The sequence below is a fragment of the Balaenoptera acutorostrata genome, chromosome 17 (assembly GCF_949987535.1).
Source record: "Balaenoptera acutorostrata chromosome 17, mBalAcu1.1, whole genome shotgun sequence".
In the NCBI taxonomy this organism is placed as follows: domain Eukaryota; kingdom Metazoa; phylum Chordata; class Mammalia; order Artiodactyla; family Balaenopteridae; genus Balaenoptera; species Balaenoptera acutorostrata.
The window spans coordinates 7,184,733-7,197,147 of record NC_080080.1 but is presented as its reverse complement, the minus strand read 5'-3'; the positions used below and the strand labels follow the sequence as shown (position 1 = coordinate 7,197,147).

Here is a 12,415-nt window from a genome sequence, read left to right as displayed (position 1 = left end):
TACAGCAATTGGGACTTATAATTGAGGCTGCCAGAGTGGAAAACCTAAGTTGTGGGGCATTAACTCTGGGACTTGGGAGTGGGAAGCAAAAAAAATATGCATTGAAGGATGGAAAAACAGCAACTCATGCTATCTAGTGGCAATACATTTGGTAAAACTCTCACCTGTGATCACGGGGAGGACAGATAGGTACTGAATGACCTTGTGGCTTTAGACAAAGAGGTTATGAAACGGAATGTTACTGACATGCCTGGGATGCTACGGTCTGCATGGGATGAAATATTATACGAAAAAGTTGAGTTTAGGAAAAAACTGTACATTTTGGCGAGATTGAAGGGAGTAGAAATGTCCAGAAATTTGAGGGCTCAGAGGAGAATGTAATTGATTCTGATTTCCATACAAAAGATAACACTGAGGACTTTAAGTGACAAAGGCTGATTAAAATTCAGCCTTGTACCAAGGATCCATAGAAGGTATGGTCCCTCTATGAAAACCTCTGAATTGATGAAGGTGACACCAATTAAATCTTTTCAACTGGACAAAATGACTCTGGGGAAAGAGATTATAAATGTGGTTCTCCCACTGAAGAAAAGTAAACTCAAAATACCTGCAATTAAGTCTAGAGAGAATCATAACTAGAAAAGAATTGGGGATGTGGCCATAGGCACATGACGTTTGATTTTGGAGTCTACCACTTGCAACTAAGAGCATTCTCCATAATAAACTGCATTACAGGGTTATTGGCAGGATAAACTGAGATTGTATACATAAAACATTTAGCAAGGTAGAGTAGTTCTTTCGACTAACACGGGCCAGAGAGCAGGTAAGAAGTAGCCAAGAAATCTCAGTTAAAAGATTCAATGCCGGGCTTCCCTGGTGGCGCAGTGGTTGAGAATCTGCCTGCCAATGCAGGGGACACGGGTTCCAGCCCTTGTCTGGGAAGATCCCACATGCCGCGGAGCGACTGGGCCCGTGAGCCACAATTACTGAGCCTGCGCGTCTGGAGCCTGTGCTCCGCAACAAGAGAGGCCGCGATAGTGAGAGGCCTGCGCACCGCGATGAAGAGTGGCCCCCGCTCTCCGCAACTGGAGAAAGCCCTCACACAGAAACGAAGACCCAACACAGCCATAAATAAATAAATAAATAAAATATAAAAAAAAAAAAAAGGATTCAATGCTAATAATTTCAGCAAATGAAAGTGATCCTGTATTGGGTCCGTGTGGTGGAATGGAAAGAACTTGGGTTGTAGAATCATATAGAGTTGAGTTTGAAATCTACCTCTGCCACTTGACAAGCTGAATGGCAGCGAGCAAACTGCACACAAAAAAATTCTGGGCCTTGGTTCTCTCATCTATAAAATGGGGATAATATGGTCGCCTTGTAATGATTAACATAAATAAATAATAAAGCATGAGGCATCATTCTTGGTGTCTAGACATTCAGTATATACCGGACAGCTCTCTCCTCCAAAAGTACCTGCTACCACCACTACCTCATGCTGGCCCCTCCTGACAGAATATGATTTTACCTGTCAAACGAAAGCAGGAGGGTTATTGCCCCAAAGCATCTTCTCCTATGATGCCTCTGACGAACAGGAAGGCTGTTGAAGAGCTGGAAAGAGGGGTGTATTGTTTTATACCCAAGGTGCTTTCTAATGAAAATTTTATGATTTGCTCAATATTTATTATTTTGCCAGAATTCAAACAAACAAACTTGATTTGCTTCAGAAAAGAAAAGAGAGAATCACAAAAACTAACAGCGGAGCTCCTGGGTAGTACAGAGCGCTGATTTGGTGAGCCCATCTCTGACGGCAGGGAGTTGTCTATCCCAGTCAGCGTGTAGCATTCCCACTGATGACCTCTGTTGTCTAAGGATGGTCATTCACCTTCACTGGTACAATAAACTGAATTAAAGTGTATATATTCCAGTATACTCCATGCTTGGGGTGAAGACTTCTCTCTCTTGCTGGCCATGAAAAAGAAAGCACAAAGCTTCAGGACTGTTGGCTGCCATCTTGGAAGTATGAGGGGAACCAGCCTGAGAATGAACCCAGATGCTGAGGACAGTAGCACACAGGAATGGAAACAGCTTGCATCTGTGATGCCGTCTTTGAGCTGATAACCGTACTGCATCTGGATCCCCATTCAGTCTCTGGGTTTACAGTTACAGGAGGTAATGGATTTCCTTATTTTTATGCCAGGCTATCAATGAATAGAAACTGATCAGTAATGAGAGTGGGGCAGCACCAAAGGGTAGAGTACACCAGGGGGGCTGAGGGTCACAGCCCCAAAGTCTAGTCACCTGGGTTCCTATCCTGCTTCTACATTGTGCCAGCTGTGTGGCCATTGGAAAATCACTCAGCCTCTCTCTGCTTCAGTTCCTGCATCTGAGAAACAATGATAATAATAGATCTTATCTCATAGGGTTCCTGAGAGGATACATTTGCACAATTCACACAATACAGTGCCTGGCGCATAGTAAGTTTTAATATAATCTGATGCATTATCATGATTACCTCCAGATGCGAAGATCATCTGAAGATCTACAGAGTGATGCTGAACTGGGGCCCCAATTCTCTTCCTTTCTGTCCTTGACTCTGTATCTCCTCATTATGTCGGATTTTGTTCTCATTCCCTTTCTGGATCGTCTTTCCTTCCCTTGTTCCTTTCACTAGCCATAATTGGCATTGATTTATAGCATTATTTGCTGTATTTTAAAATATGTAATTTTACATTTCTTCTTTTTAAGTTACGAAGTCAAAGATGGAACATTTTCTATTTCCTTCAATAAAAAAAGAACATTTAGATTTGCTTTTTTTATATCCCTATTACATTCATCTTCTTGGCTTTGGTCCAGTGTTTCACTCTGTCAAAATCATTTTAAAGCTTGACATTGCCAGTTATTGCCTTCACCATCTTTCCTGGCTTTATATCATCTGCCTTTTAAGCTTTCACCAAGTCCTTGACAAAACCTGCAATTTAGGACTACTCTATCAGTTATCAGTTTAGGCATATGTGGTGGAAAACTCTAAATCAGTGCCTCAAGCTTTATTGTGTATATGAATCACCTGGAGAGCTTGTTGAAACACAGATTCCTGGGCCTCAGAGCAGCTCTGTAGTGGGGACTGAGAATTTGCAGAGAAATAGTACTGAATAGGGCTGCCCTAAATAGTGGCTTAATCAAGTTAGTGGTTTATTTTCTCTTATGTTAAAGAAATTCATAGGCAGGTGGTCCAGGGCTGGTACTATGGTGTCAGAACCTAGGCTTCTTCTGTCTCCTTTCTGCTGTACATGCATGCGGTTTCCTATTCCAAAATGGTTGCTTGAGCTCCAGCCATTGTGTCCACATTCAAGTCAGTAAGAATGAGGAAGGGGGTGAGGATGTCCCCTCTTTTTAAGGACATATTCCAGAAGTTGTCCATGGCACTTCCACTTATATCTTCTCGAGAAGCACTTGGTCATATAGTTAAATCACACTAGTGAAACCAGTGGGGGGGTGGGTAACTTTGGGCTCCTGGGCATGGAAGCTTTTTTTTTTTCTGTCCTCCATATCTTGAAGGCAAGACTCCTGCCTCCATGACCTTCCCTGAGTTTCAAAGCGCTATTCAAACAGTTGCTAATCAAGGGAGGAGCAGCCAGGAGACCACCTGAGGCAAGATTAAAGGGACCAGAGAAGCTCATCAAGATTAGGAGACCAACAACCTGAGACCCTGCACACACCCTAATCTTGTCAGCAACCCCACCCTTGAAGTATTGTTATAAAACTCATCAAATCCTCCTGGGTTGGGACACATAGTTTTTTGAGACAGGAACCTGCTGTGTCCCCCTTTGCCTGGCAAAGCAATAAAGCTGTCCTTTTCTACTTCACCCAAAACTCCTCTCTGAGATTTGATCCGGCACCCATGCATAGAGGCTGAGCTTTCAGCATCACTAGTTGCAAAAAAATCTAGGAAATACAGCTTTTATGTTGGGTGCCATGTACCCAGATAAAAATCAGGGTTTTATGACAACATTAGAGGAGAATGCATTTCTGACATTACTGATTTTTCAATGTAGTCACATTCAATCTCTTCCCAACTCTCCAGCTAGAGGTTTGTGATCCAAACCCCACTATGTGCTAGGCAGTTAACTTTAAATTCTGAATTTCTAGGTCTGATCATCCTCTTGTTTGTCTGTTCAGGCTACTGTAACAAAACACCATAGACTGGGTGGCTTAAACAACAACATTTGGTTGCAGGTGAGAATCTCATCCTGGCTTGCAGACAGTGAGAGAAAGAGAAAGAGGAGATAGATTGTGCTTTGGTATTTGGTATCTCTTCTTATAAGGACACTAATCCTATCACATCAGGGCCCTACCCTTATGACCTCATTTAACCTTGATTACCTCCTTGTAGGCCCCATCTCCATATATAGGCACGGTGTTGGTGAGTGGTGGTTTAGGGCTTCAGTATATGAATTTTGAGGGTGAAAATTCAGTCCATAGCATCTCCTTATAGGTAAGTATTATTACTTTAATTTTAGAGTTCAGGAAATTGAGTCTCAGAGAGTTTTTGTTTTTTTTTTTTAAAGATTTTTTTTTTGATGTGGACCATTTTAAAATTCTTTATTGAATTTGTTACAATGTTGCTTCTGTTTTTTATGTTTTGGTTTTTTGGCCACGAGGCATGTGGGATCGTAGCTCCCCGACCAGACCAGGGATCGAACCCGCACCCCCTTCATTGGAAGGTGAAGTCTTAACCACTGGACTGCCAGGGAAGTCCCTCCTTTGAATCTTGGTTTGTGCATTTAGTTACTTTGGGACCTCAGGAAAATCATTAAAACTCTCTGAGGGTCTTCCCTGGCGGTCCCAGGAGGGAGTAAATATTTTGGAATGTATTCTAATCTCCCCCAAGCCTGTAGGCATATGCATTGAAGTGGAAAGAGAGCCAGACTGAGAATCGGGAGTCCTGAGCTCTGGGTCCAGATCTGCCATTAATGGCTTGTGTGACCTTGGACACATTACTAATCCTTTCCGGATCTCGAAGGCCTATTCAGACTTTGGCCTTAAGAAGCTATAGCTTAAAAAAACAAATCACTGCCTCTCGAACTCCTAATCTCCTCTCAGTGTAGTTTAGTCTCTTTACTTATTCTGAGCTAAAATACACACAGCTCTAGAGCCCCTTCTCAACTGCTGGGCGAATGGTCATGACTCTGTTAATGATCAAACTGGAGCACGATGCAGCAGTCCCGCTGGTCACATGAAAGCTCAGGAAGAAATGAAGCCACTGGGAAAAGCCACTGATGCCATGACCTTCTGCTCCCAGGGCCCGAGTGCAGGCCGAGCCTCTGCTCAGACAGGTGAGCTTTAATTTTGGTGATTTATGATAAAGCCTCTGAGCGTGTGGGTAAACATGCCATGGTTTATTTTGCAGAATTAATGAAGTCTGAGTAATCTTTCAGTCCCCAGCAGATTCTGTTCTGAGAAATGAAGCGAGACTGTCAGGCTTTTGTGTGAATTACGGAGGGAGGATTCACGACGCGGGAATCATCCGGTATCCTCACGACGTGATCTCTTAAATCCCGAGCATCTCTGGGTGGAGGCTTTGCCATCGTTAGACTGGATGACTGCTGACTAGGGAGAGAGCCTTCTAAGAACACCATGTGATACAGTAATAGCTGCTACAGTTAATTGAGCTATTACCACGTGTCAGGAGCTCTGCTTGATCCTTCACACACATGGTCCCAATTATTGGAAAAAGCACCCGCTTTTTTTTTTTTGTGAACGCACCTCGCATGTGAGCTCTTAGTTCCCTGACCAGGGATCGAACCCGCGCCCCCTGCACTGGAAGCTCAGAGTCTTAACTACTGGACCACCAGGGAAGTCCCAAGAGCGCCCACTTTGACTTGGATACATATTAGCTCAAATTCCGGCCTCATAATTTACAAGCTGGGTGACCTTCAATGTGTAGCATGGGCACGGTTTTTGCCCCTCACCCTGTCTTTCACCCACAACTTCTCTGCCTACCCACGTTCTATAGCATGGATCATTCCATCACGTTGACATCTCACACTGTGGTAGGAGAGATAAATATGTAAACAGCAAACTATATTGAAAATAAAACTCATGAACCCTTGGGTGGGTCCATGCTGCAGGCTGGAAAACTCAATTTATCTACAACACTGAGGCTAAATCTCTCTTAAAAAGAATTGGAGGTTATAAAGACTTGTCTCAAAATTTGTGGTTGCTATTACTGGGATACACAAATGAGGTGAAGGAGGTTATAATGTAATGGAAAGGGCATTGGGATAACGATCAGGAGAGCTGAATTTGAGTCCTGATTCTGTTGATCAAAATGTGTGATTTAGGGCAAGGTCACTTTTTGAGTCTTGGTTTCCTCACCGGTAAAGTGGGGAATGTTAACGCCTGTCCTGCATTCTGCACAGACTTCTTGCAGAGACCCTAGCAGATAAAAGCTATCAATGAGGACTTCCCTGGTGGCGCAGTGGTTAAGAATCCTCCTGTCAATGCAGGGGACATGGTTCGATCCCTGGTCTAGGAAGATCCCACATGCTGTGGAGCAACTAAGCTCGTGCGCCACAGCTACTGAGCCTGCACTCTAGAGCCCACGAGCCACAACTAGTGAGCCTGTGTGTCGCAACTACTGAAGCCCGAGCACCTAGAGCCCGTGCTCTGCAACAAGAGAAGTCACCGCGGTGAGAAGCCCGCACACTGCGACGAAGAGTAGCTACCGCTCACCATAACTAGAGAAAGCCCTTGTGGAGCAATGAAGACCCAATACAGCCAAAAAAAAAAAAAAAAAAAAAGCTGTCACTGATTAGCAACTCCATTTTACAATTTTACAGATGGAGAAACTGGGGACAAAAATATAATGGGTGGGACAGAAGAAAGACAGGTCTCCTAGTATTTCTCCAGCCTCATCTTGTACCACTGTTCTCCCCACTTACTCTGTTCTAATGATGTTGGCATTTGGTCCTTTCCTTGAATAAACCAAGCTCACTCCCACCTCATGGCCTTTGCCCTTGCTGTTTTCTCTCCCTAGAGTGTTCTTCTCCTAGATCTTCATGTTCTTCAAGAAAGGTTTGGCCCCCTGTCCTTCAGGTCTCAGCTCAGACATCACTTGCTCAGAGAGGCATTCCATAGACACCCATCAAAGGTGTTCTCTCTCCCAGGCTCCCTTTAGCACATCATCCTGCTGTATTTTCACATAGCATTTAGCACTTCCTGAGATTATCTTATTTACTTGTTGGCTTGTTAATTGTCTCCCACCACTCTTTCTGCTTGAGAAGAGAGACCCTGCTCATTTTCTGCTGCGTCTCCAGTGCCAAGAACAGGATTTGGCATGTAGTAGACACACAATCTTTTTTTTTAATGAATGAATTAGCATGTATAGATTTAGCTTATTCTTTTTAATGGCTTTATTACATCCCGTATGGATGTACCATAACTCACTTAACCAGGCCTTTAGAGATGGATACTCCATTTGTTTTCACTCTTTCTTTTCCACTCTTGTTCATTTTTATTAATTGTTTTTTTTTTTGCTATAAAAAACAAATGAGTATAATCTGTGCGTACTTTGTAGGTTTAGCTTTAGGTTTAGGAGTGCAAAGGGCATGTGCATTCCCTAACTGTGAGATATACTGACAAATTTCCCTATGTAATGTTTCCATCAGCTCACGTCCCCATCAACTGTGTATGATGACACCAGAGCGGAGTTCCCTCCAAGTCCCTGCCAATAACACATTCTTTATTTATCTATTTTTATTTATTTTTGGCTGCACTCCATGGCTTGTGAGATCTTTGTTCCCCAACCAAAGATTGAACCTGGGCCATGGCAGTGAAAGCGCTGAGTCCTAACCACTGGACCACCAGGGAATTCCACAATAACACATTCTTACTGAGAAGATGTTATTGCCCTCCCCCGTGCCCTCCGAAGTGCTCCATCTTCTTTACTCGTTACCTGAGGAGAGGCTCTGCACTGCAGCTCTGCTGTGTTTCTGTGTCATTTGAATGCTCTAGGCATGTTTTCTGCCTCTTTATTTGCATTCTACAGGCTGCTATGGCAAAAGAAGGGATATTTTAAATGCATTAGTGTCTGTAGAGATTATTTATTGTTCAGCAATATTCACTCCCTTCCCTCTACCCCCATGAGAGGAAAGTACTGTCTCTACTCCCTGACTTTGACCTTGCCACGTGATTAGCTTTGGCAAATAGGATGTTAACAGATGTGCTGTGAATAGAAGCTTGAACTATGCTTACATGCTTGAGCTTACTAGTGCTCCTGCCTTTTACCATGAGAATAACGTGCCTTAGGAAGTGCCTACACCAAGGAGGTTGAGGAACACGGGGAACACACCTGGACTCAAGTTGCACTTGGAGCTAAACCTGAAGAAGCTCTGCCTAGATCAACAGAACTCCAAATGCCCTGTAGATGTGTAAGCGTACTGTCATATGATGCAGAGATTTTTGTTCTTATTTGTTACACAGCAAAAACTGACTGGTACAAAGCTCAGGTTGAACATGGAGCTCCCAATTTGCTGCACCTTGGCTCTTGCTATGTCAAATATTAAACATCTCCTAGGACAGTGGTAGCAGAGGAATATTTAAACTACCCATATTCACTTTGTGTGGGTTTCATTGGTCCTTGAAGAAACAAAAGGCTAAGTGAGTCCTAGGTGAGGTGAGAAAGCAATACCACTGCTGGAACAGTATGAGCAAAGTTGTAGAGGAAGGAATGTGAAAGATCTGCTCTAGGACTAGTGAGCAGCCTAGATTTTAGATCACTTGTTGAAGAGTATCGGGAGGAGGCAGTACTCAGCGTATTTGGGTTAGAAACTAAGAAACTGAGGAAGTTAGAATTAGCTTTTACTCTTTAGCTACTGGCTTGAGCAGAGAAATGTAAGCTACAGAGCACCCTGGATGCTAATTGTACATCAATTACAGACAGTAAGTCACTGACATTCAGAGGTCAACTATATAATGCAGATGGGTAAGGGCCTAAGAATAGGCTGCCTGTACCATGTAGAAAAGGCTGACAGGCAACTTCATTTATAATTTCATTGTTTCCATTTAGAATATCATTATTAATTAAGCTGTGTCTAACATAGTGCCAGCCCACGTTTTTGCTCCTAAAATATGGTGTGAATGTGGGTTTGTGTTTACAGAAAACAGACATCAATTTTCATACTCAGAAGTCCTCTTGAATGTGGCCTCATACTTATCTGACTTTTAGTAGAGTACAATTTAAAACAATTATTCTGCGAGTAGTTTTTGGTATTTAATCAAGACAATTATGCTAACATTCGCTCACTAATTTTAAATATTTAGCATCATGAGAAGTCCTATAGATGGGTGTTTGAATTCCACATCCATCACTTACTGGTTGTGTGATGTTGAGCAAGTTACTTGATGAGACTCAGTTCTTTTCATCTGAAAAACAGGGTGAATAAAATCCATCACATAGTGTTACTGTAATTCTTAAATGAGTTAATACATATAGAGCACATAGCACTGTCCCTGGTCCAAGACAGGGCTCAATAAATGCCATCTTCCATCATTCAGTTAAATATTTATTGAGAAGAAGAGGCAACTGTGAAGCAGGTGCTGTGCTCGGCATAGCAGAGGAAACGGGCTCCTTACCCTCGAAAATCTCAAGACCAGGAAGAAGCAAGTCAAGATTGGCTAAACGAAGTGAGAAGTGAAATGAGGGCTGTGTCCTCAGTGCGGTGGACCCCCGCCTTTCTGTCTGCGTATCTCAGTAGCAGTCATGCTCCAATCACAAAGCCACCTCTTTGGCTGCCATGTTCTTACAACCTCTGCTAGAGTGACTGATCCAAGGGGGGGCACCTGACCCTAACTGGGTCCATCAGTCCTTCTCTGGGATTCCATACTTATTCTGGATGGCAAGTGAACTTACTCCAGGCTGTAGACCACATTTTTTTAAATTTGATATTTTTTGGTTGATAGGAGTCTCCCATACCCACCTTGAAAGCAGAGAGGACCCTTTCCCTTGCTCTCTCATCTCTGTTTCTCCTTGAGGGGGTGATGTGAGTTTGTTGGTCAGAGTCTGAAATACGGATTAGGCTGGGCTCATCGCTGGGGGGTTCACGGTGTGTTGAAGGTGGTAGACTGGTTTTCACGTCTCTCTTTCTGACTTCCTTTTTTCCCCCAGGGGCTGGTTAGATAAACTGAGCCCTGCCTAAGGACATTCTTCTCTCTCTTGTCCTCTTGTTTCCTCCATGGTCAACATTATGTAGTGGAACTTTCTGCAGTGATAGGCATGTTGTACATCTACACTGTCCAATATGGCAGCCATTTGTGCATGGCTATTTTTTATTTATTTATTTAATGTTATTTTATTTTTGGCTGCGTTGGATCTTCATTGCTTCACGTGGGCTTTCTCTAATTGCGGTGAACGGGGGCTACTCTTTGTTAGGGTGCGTGGGGCTTCTCATTGCAGTGGCTTCTCTCCTCGTGGAGCATGGGCTCTAGGCACGCGGGCTTCAGTAGTTGTGGCACATGGGCTCAGTAGTTGTGGCACACGGGCTCTAGAGCGCAGGCTCAGTAGTTGTGGTGCACGGGCTTAGTCATTCTGTGGCATGTGGGATCTTCCCGGACCAGGGCTCGAACCCGTGTCCCCTGCATTGGCAGGCGGATTCTTAACCACTGCACCACCAGGGAAGTCCCTGTGTGTGGCTGTTGAGCACTTGAAATGTGGCTAGTGTGACTGAAGAGTTGAATTTTTATCTAATTTTAATTAATTTAATTTTAAATATAAATATCCCCATGTAGCTAATAGCTACTGTATCAGACAACACAGCTGCACCAAATAGAAAAGACTGGCAGGCAGCTTCATTCATAAACTTTATTACTTCCATTTGGAAAACCAGTATTAATTAAGCCACGTTGAACATAGTGCCTGTCCCACATTTTTGCTCCTTAAATGTGGAAGAGGCAGTGGGAGAAGTCAAAATTTGGATGTGGATTTTCGGGGAGGAAGAGGCTACACTTAGTCTGTGGTCTAACATGTTTGTTTTAATTCCTCTTTAACAGGGAATGCTGAGTTCAGGTGCTGGGTGCTGGCCCAGCTAATAACAGAAAGGTATTTTATTTCCTATGTGGCCACTCTTTCTTGTAGATCTATTGGGACCTCTACAGTGGGGAGGGGTGATTGGCAGGGCAGGATTCAGACATTCAGGGGCCCCAGAAATACTACATTTGTAACTCCATTCCAATTCCCAGCACATATTATAGCTTAGGTGGTGTCACTTCATCTCACATGCGGCTTTATTAAATGCAATGGGATGAAGCATGTGCGATGGAAGTGCTGGCCCAGCTTGGGTTGCACAATGTCTACATTTGGGTTGAGTGGGTGGGGCGTCTTTTATCCTTGTCTGTGGTGCATCTCCAGGTAAGGGGACTCTAATGTGTCCAATGGTGAGCCTCTGGAAAAGGTTGCAAGTGTGAGGTGTCAATATTATCAGCTACACCCGCCTCCCAATTTCTACATCCCTTGTCTGAATTTTGTCCACCTGGGCCAATTTTGAAATAAAAAAATTTCTCTGGATTCTATGTCTTATGCTTTCCCTAGTACTATGTTCTATGGTATCAATTCTTTTTTAAATTAATTAATTAATTAATTAATTTTAATTTTTGGCTGCATTGGGTCTTCATTTCTGCATGCAGGCTTTCTCTAGTTGCGGCGAGCAGGGGCTACTCTTTGTTGTGGTGTGCGGGCCTCTCATTGCGGTGGCTTCTCTTGTTGCAGAGCACGGGCTCTAGGCGCATGGACTTCAGTAGTTGCAGCACGAGGGCTCAGTAGTTGTGGCTCACGGACTCTAGAGGACAAGCTCAGTTGTTGTGGCTCACGGACTCTAGAGGACAAGCTCAGTAGCTGTGGCGCACGGGCTTAGTTGCTCTGCGGCATGTGGGATCTTCCCGGACCTGGGCTTGAACCCGTGTCCCCTGCATCAGCAGGCAGATTCTTAACCACTGTGCCACCAGGGAAGTCCCTCAATTCTTTTATTTAAAGCGGTTAACACTTTCTAAAATTGACATTTGACTTCCCCCTCTAGGCTTGACCTCCTTAAGAGCAGGAATCTTGTTTCTCGATTTCCTCCCTTTTATTGCTAGTGGGTAGAAATGTGACTTGCAAAGCAAGGGGCTCCAGGAATGAACCTGGCTTTCCTGCTTCCTGACACTTTCCTTACTCTAGCCAGGGATACTACCTGTTTGGAGCTGACAGAACCCAGGGCCAATCCTGGCTCTGCCACTAACTAGCTGAGGGTTGGCCAATGACTAGACTGGTCCAAATCTGTTTCCTTACCTGTAGAATGCAGGTCATCAACAGCTGCTGTGAGGACTGAATGCCATTAGGCATGTACAATGCTTAGCATGGTACCTGGAATGTGGTAGACAC

At 43.8% G+C, this 12,415-nt stretch overlaps 1 long non-coding RNA gene across 1 annotated transcript in view; it reads left to right on the top strand.

Moving 5' to 3' along the window:
• LOC103000489 (uncharacterized) overlaps positions 1-12,415 on the top strand; it is a 54,355-nt gene that overhangs the window by 8,872 nt on the left and 33,068 nt on the right. The window contains exon 2 of the long non-coding RNA XR_451626.2: positions 1,929-2,172. This is a non-coding gene — a long non-coding RNA (uncharacterized LOC103000489). The remainder of the gene's footprint in view (positions 1-1,928; positions 2,173-12,415) is intronic.